We start from the raw sequence: 6,974 nt of genomic DNA on the forward strand, positions 1-6,974 counted from the left end.
CTTTTGAGTTATATAGTTTTGCTCTAGTGCTTCACTTATATCTTTTAGAGCACGGTGGTGGATTTGTTTTATAGAAACTATTGATCTCTCATGCTTCACTTAGATTATTTTGAGAGTCTTAAATAGCATGGTAATTTGCTTAAATAATCCTAATATGCTTGGTATCCAAGATTTGTAAAACTTTCTTATGAGTGTGTTGAATACTATGAGAAGTTTGATGCTTGATAATTGTTTTGAGATATAAAGATGGTGATATTAGAGTCATGCTAGTTGAGTAGTTGTGAATTTGAGAAATACTTGTGTTAAAGTTTGTGATTCCCGTAGCATGCACGTATGGTGAACCGTTATGTGATGAAGTCGGAGCACGATTTATTTATTGATTGTCTTCCTTATGAGTGGCGGTCGGGGACGAGCGATGGTCTTTTCCTACCAATCTATCCCCCTAGGAGCATGCGCGTAATACTTTGCTTTGATAACTTATAGATTTTTGCAATAAGTATATGAGTTCTTTATGACTAATGTTGAGTCTATGGATTATATGCACTTTTCTTCCTTCCACCATTGCTAGCCTCTCTAATACCGCGCACTTTTCGCCGGTATCATAGACCCACCATGTACCTTCCTCAAAACAGCCACCATACCTACCTATCATGGCATTTCCATAGCCATTCCGAGATATATTTCCATGCAACTTTCCACCATTCCATTTATTATGACACGCTCTATTATTGTCATATTGCTTAGCATGATCATGTAGTTGACATTGTATTTGTGGCAAAGCCACCATTCATAATTCTTTCATACATGTCACTCTTGATTCATTGCATATCCCGGTACACCGCCGGAGGCATTCATATAGAATCATATTTTGTTCTAAGTATCGAGTTGTAATTGTTGAGTTGTAAGAAAATAAAAGTGTGATGATCTTCATTTTTAGAGCATTGTCCCAAGTGAGGAAAGGATGATGGAGACTATGATTCGCCCACAAGTCGGGATGAGACTCCGGACGAAAAATAAAAAAAAATGAAAAAGAGGCCATAAAAAAAAGAGAAAGGCCTAAATAAAAAAAAATGAGTGAAAAAGAGAGAAGGGACAATTTTACTATCCTTTTACCACACTTGTGCTTCAAAGTAGCACCATGATCTTCATTATAGAAAGTCTCTCATTTTGTCACTTTCATATACTAGTGGGAATTTTTCATTATAGAACTTGGCTTGTATATTCCAATGATGGGCTTCCTCAAAATGCCCTAGGTCTTCGTGAGCAAGCGAGTTGGATGCACACCCACTTAGTTTCTTTTGTTGAGCTTTCATATACTTATAGCTCTAGTGCATCCGTTGCATGGCAATCCCTACTCACTCACATTGATATCTATTGATGGGCATCTCCATATCCCGTTGATACGCCTAGTTGATATGAGACTATCTTCTCCCTTTTTGTCTTCTCCACAACCACCATTCTATTCCACATATAGAGCTATATCCATGGCTCACGCTCATGTATTGCGTGAAGATTGAAAAAGTTTTGAAAATGTCAAAAGTATGAAACAATTGTTTGGCTTGTCATCGGGGTTGTGCATGATTTAAATACTTTGTGTGAAGATAGAGCATAGCCAGACTATATGATTTTGTAGGGATAACTTTCTTTGGCCATGTTATTTTGAGAAGACATGATTGCTTTGTTAGTATGCTTGAAGTATTATTATTTTTATGTCAATACTAAGCTTTTGTCTTGAATCTTCCGGATCTGAATATTCATACCACAATTAAGAAGAATTACATTGAAGTTATGCCAAGTAGCACTCCGCATCAAAAATTCTGTTTTTATCATTTACCTACTTGAGGACGAGCAGGAATTAAGCTTGGGGATGCCTAATACGTCTCCAACGTATCTATAATTTTTATTGCTACATGCTATATTATCTACAGTTTTGGACATTATTGGGCTTTATTATTCACTTTTATATTATTTTTTGGGACTAACCTATTAACCGGAGGCCCAGCCCAGAATTGCTGTTTTTTTGCCTATTTCAGAGTTTCGCAGAAAAGGAATATCAAACGGAGTCCAAACGTAATAAAACCTTCGGGAACGTGATTTTTAGGAAGATTATGATCCAGGAGACTTGGACCCTACGTCAAGAAACAAAGGAGGAGGCCACGAGGTAGGGGGCGCGCCCACCCCCCCATGGCGCGCCCACCCCCCATGGCGCGCCCTCCACCCTCGTGGGCCCCTGTTGCTCCACCGACGTACTCCCTCCTCCTATATATACCTACGTACCCCCAAACGATCAGATACGAAGCCAAAAACCTAATTCCACCGCCGCAACCTTCTGTACCCACGAGATCCCATCTTGGGGCCTGTTCCGGAGCTCCGCCGGAGGGGGCACCCATCACGGAGGGCTTGTACATCATCACCATAGCCTCTCCGATGAAGTGTGAGTAGTTTACCTCAGACCTTCGGGTCCATAGTTATTAGCTAGATGGCTTCTTCTCTCTTTTCGGATCTCAATACAATGTTCTCCCCCTCTCTCGTGGAGATCTATTCGATGTAATCTTCTTTATGTGGTGTCTTTGTTGAGACCGATGAATTGTGGGTTTATGATCAAGATTATCTATGAACAATATTTGAATCTTCTCTGAATTCTTTTATGTATGATTAGTTATCTTTGCAAGTCTCTTCGAATTATTAGTTTGGTTTGGCCTACTAGATTGATCTTTCTTGCAATTTGAGAAATGCTTAGCTTTGGGTTCAATCTTGCGGTGTCCTTTCCCAGTGACAGTAGGGCAGCGAGGCACATATTGGATCGTTGCCATCGAGGATAACAAGACGGGTTTTTTTTATCATATTGCATGAATTTATCCCTCTACATCATGTCATCTTGCTTAAAGCGTTACTCTGTTTTCATGAACTTAATACTCTAGATGCATGCTGGATAGCGGTCGATGAGTGGAGTAATAGTAGTAGATGCAGGCAGGAGTTGGTCTACTTGTCTCGGACGTGATGCCTATATACATGATCATACCTAGATATTCTCATAACTATGCTCAATTCTGTCAATTGCTCAACAGTAATTCGTTCACCCACCGTAAAATACTTATGCTCTTGAGAGAAGCCACTAGTGAAACCTATGGCCCCCGGGTCTATCTTCATCATATTGATCTACCAACACTTAGTTATTTCATTTACTTTTTACTTTGCTTTTATTTTACTTTGCATCTCTATCACAAAAATACCAAAAATATCATCCTATCATATCTATCAGATCTCACTCTCGTAAGTGACCGTGAAGGGATTGACAACCCCTCATCCCGTTGGTTGCGAGGAGTTATTTGTTTTGTGTAGGTGCGAGGGACTTGCGCGTAGCCTCCTACTGGATTGATACCTTGGTTCTCAAAAACTGAGGGAAATACTTATGCTACTTTGCTGCATCACCCTTTCCTCTTCAAGGGAAAACCAACACAGTGCTCAAGAGGTAGCACAGGCTAGCAGGACTCCGGAAGTCACCGCGTGACATTTCCCGAAGGGACAGACACATGAACGAAGTGGATCACATGCCGGCCAGTCCAAGTGTTCCGGAGCAGTAGTAACTGGGCTAGCAGGACTCCGTAAATCGAGCTGTCGCAGACTACCATGGCTCCTTGGAAGCACTAGACTACATTTCCCCATAAGAGAGGCTACCAAGGATAAACAATTAGGTTGTCGGATCCCACACATATCAAGCATTTCAATCATACACACAATATGCCCGATATGTGTAAATACAACATGGCATCACAACAAAACTCTACAACTCAAAGTATTTATTCATTAGGCTCTGAAGAGCCAGATATTACAAACATGGGTCTCATGACCCAACATACAGAGCATACAAGCATCAAGCGGAAGCATAAACATGTCTGAGTATAGACAACTACAAATGAAAAAGGCTGAGAAGCCTGACTATCTACAAGACCCTCCCAAGGGTACAAGATCGTAGCTGAGGTAACAAGCTAAACGTCGAAGTCCACGCGGAACTACTAGTGAGACTGACGTCTCTCTGCAAAAACATAAATTAAGCAAACGTGAGTACAAATGTACCCGGCAAGACTTACATCAGAACTATCTACATATGCATCGGTATCAATAAAGGGGGTGGTGGAGTTTGACTCCAGCAAGCCATCTTTGACTCGGTGGCTATCCAGAACTACGACTGCAACTAACTCTTTTGGGGTGGCGCACACGAGTCCACATATTCACCATATCAATACACCATTATGGATCCGGTCCCGTCTCCCTACGAGAAGGCCATCCATAGCACTCACGCTTATCTTGCGCATTTTAGAGTATCCACTTTTCACTTGTCTATGAACTGTACAGGCAACCCAGAAGTCCTTTACCGCGGACACAGCTATTCGAATAGATGATGTTAACCCTGCAGGGGTGTACTTCTTCACACACGCTCTCGCCACTTACCACCATGTACACGTCGTGTATCTCGGCAACCTTCAAGCGGAAGCCTGGCGAGGGAGTCGGCCATTACCTGACTAACCACACAAGTCTCTAGTCCAGGTTTGTCGCCTATTCGGGTTCCATCCGCAAGGAGATCCGGCCGGGGTGTCGCTCACGGCCCCAAACGATGTGTGCAGGGTTCCCAAGCCCACCTCGACGGATGGATCTACGCTTGGTACACCGTGCCATGGTGCCTAGTCTGTCCCAAGCCCACCTGTACTGGGTGCCACTTGGTAGACTACTAACACAACCTACAAACACCAGAAACTAGTTGCAATTCCTGGACAGAGATCGAGGAGGTTAATAAGACGAGAGGGGTCGAGTTACCGGAACCCAATGTGTGGTAGTAACTGTTCGTGGATCACAAACACAGAACTCAGTTCCTGAGGATGGTTTCCATGAGACAACCCACCATGTACTCCTACATGGCCTCTCACCGCTACCTTTACCAAATCGTGTTCACCACTTAGATCTCAACAGTAGGACATGTTCACACACCTCCGATTCATCTCCGATGAATCAGACCTGACTCAACTCTAAGCAGTATCAGGCATGACAAACAAGTATGAATGAGTAGGCACATCAGGGCTCAAACAACTCCTACTCATGCTAGTGGGTTTCATCTATTTACTGTGGCAATGACAGGTCATGCAGAGGAAAGGGGTTCAACTACCGCAGCATGTAATAGTTGAATCATTGTTGTCCTAATGCAGTAAAAGGGAGCAGGACCAAGAGAGTGGGATTGTATTGGAATGAACAAGGGAGTTTTGCTTGCCTGGCACTTCTGAAGATAGTATAGTTCTTCATCGGTGTCATCGAACTCATCGTCGAAACCACGTCTACTGAGAGGGGACAAACACCGGCAAACAAGAGGGAACACAATCAATGAAATGCAACAATATGATGCATGATCATGACATGTCAAGAATGTTATGATTTACACTAATGCATCTAGCAACAGTTTAAATGAAGTCCATATGAACTAAGGGTTCATATGCAAACTCCATATTTAGCATTTAAAATGCCATTATCATGTTTTCACCTATACAGCAGGTATACTTAGTTTGACATGCATGAAAATGATACAAATGGATAGATTGCATTTTTCTGATAATTTTTCATATATAATTTTTTTTCATTTGGAGTTACGGTTTAATTTCTATGATTTTTAGAAGTTTGCTCTATTTTTTGGAATTTCCTGAAAAGAATAAATCCAGAAAAGGGCATTACTGCGTCAGCATTGCGTCATGCTGACTTCAGCAAGTCAATAGACCCGGTCTAGGTAAAACCTGACCAGTGGGACCCACTGGTCAGTGTCTTAGTGCTGTTTAGGGTCGCTGACGTGTGGGCCCAGTCAATGGCCACGTGAACATGGTCAATGCTGACGCGTGGGGCCACTAGGATTAGTTAATACTAAGCAGAAACTTAGTCTAAGCTTAATTAGGTAGCGGGGCCCTGCTGTCAGTCTCACTAGGTGGTAACAAACTGCGTCATTAGCCTAAACTAATCTGCCACGTCACCATCGCCGGAGTTACGCCGGCGGCGACCAAAACGCGGTGGGGCGCACTGGGTTGGCTCGGGTTTCGCCTACAGGCGATGGTTTTGAGCGCGGGGAGGCTCTACGGGGACCTGCTGCTCGCGCACGGCCGATGGGGTGGGCGGCGGGAGCTGAGGTGGCCGGAGCCCGGCGGAAACAAGCTCGCGGTGGCGGCCGGCGCTCGGCGAACTCGGGCTCGGCGTTGTGGTGCACGGGAGCAAGAACAACTGGGTGCTACGGGCTACTGCAGATGCTCTGGTTGCGGTGACGCGCTCATACGCGGTGCGGGTGGGCTCTAGCCACGGCGGCGTCATGGCCGGCGGCGAGGAACTCTCGGGCTCGACGGAGTCCGCGGTTAGAGGAAGAAATCGGCATCGGGGGGAGAGCGATTCGGTGCGGAGGCTCACAGCGAGGCCAACGAGCGCGATGGCGAGGTCGGGGATGCTCTGTAGCTCCCGAATCGACAGTGAGGATCCACGGCGACCGACGAGGGGAACGGCGGTGCTGGCGGCGTCCAGGGGCTTCAGGCATCATGTGGCTCGGTGAGGAGGAAGAGGGGGACGGGGCGGAGCTTCTTGGCGCGTCGGCGAGGTGTGGGGTGGCCGGTGGCCGCGGTGGTGCTCGTCGGCGGCGGTGGGCGTGTTCGGTGAGGTGGGGAATGGCGAGGGAGAGAGCAGGGGGAGAGTGAGAGAGGTCGGGCGGATCGGGTCGACACCGGGGCGTTCAACCACGCATCCAGGGGCTCGGCGGCAAGCAGGAGGTGGCGTGCGGTGGCCACGCGCGCATCGGGCACACGCTGTGCGTCCGACTGGCGGGAGGAAGAAGACCTCCCTGCCCCTGGTGGGCTGGGCCAGCCAGATGGGCTGCCAGGTGAGCGCCAGGTAAGTGCGGGTAGGTTTTCTGTCCTTTTTCTTTTATTTCTGTTTTCTAATTCTTCTGTAATTTTAGG

Source organism: Aegilops tauschii, chromosome 5 (genome assembly GCF_002575655.3).
Source record: "Aegilops tauschii subsp. strangulata cultivar AL8/78 chromosome 5, Aet v6.0, whole genome shotgun sequence".
In the NCBI taxonomy this organism is placed as follows: domain Eukaryota; kingdom Viridiplantae; phylum Streptophyta; class Magnoliopsida; order Poales; family Poaceae; genus Aegilops; species Aegilops tauschii.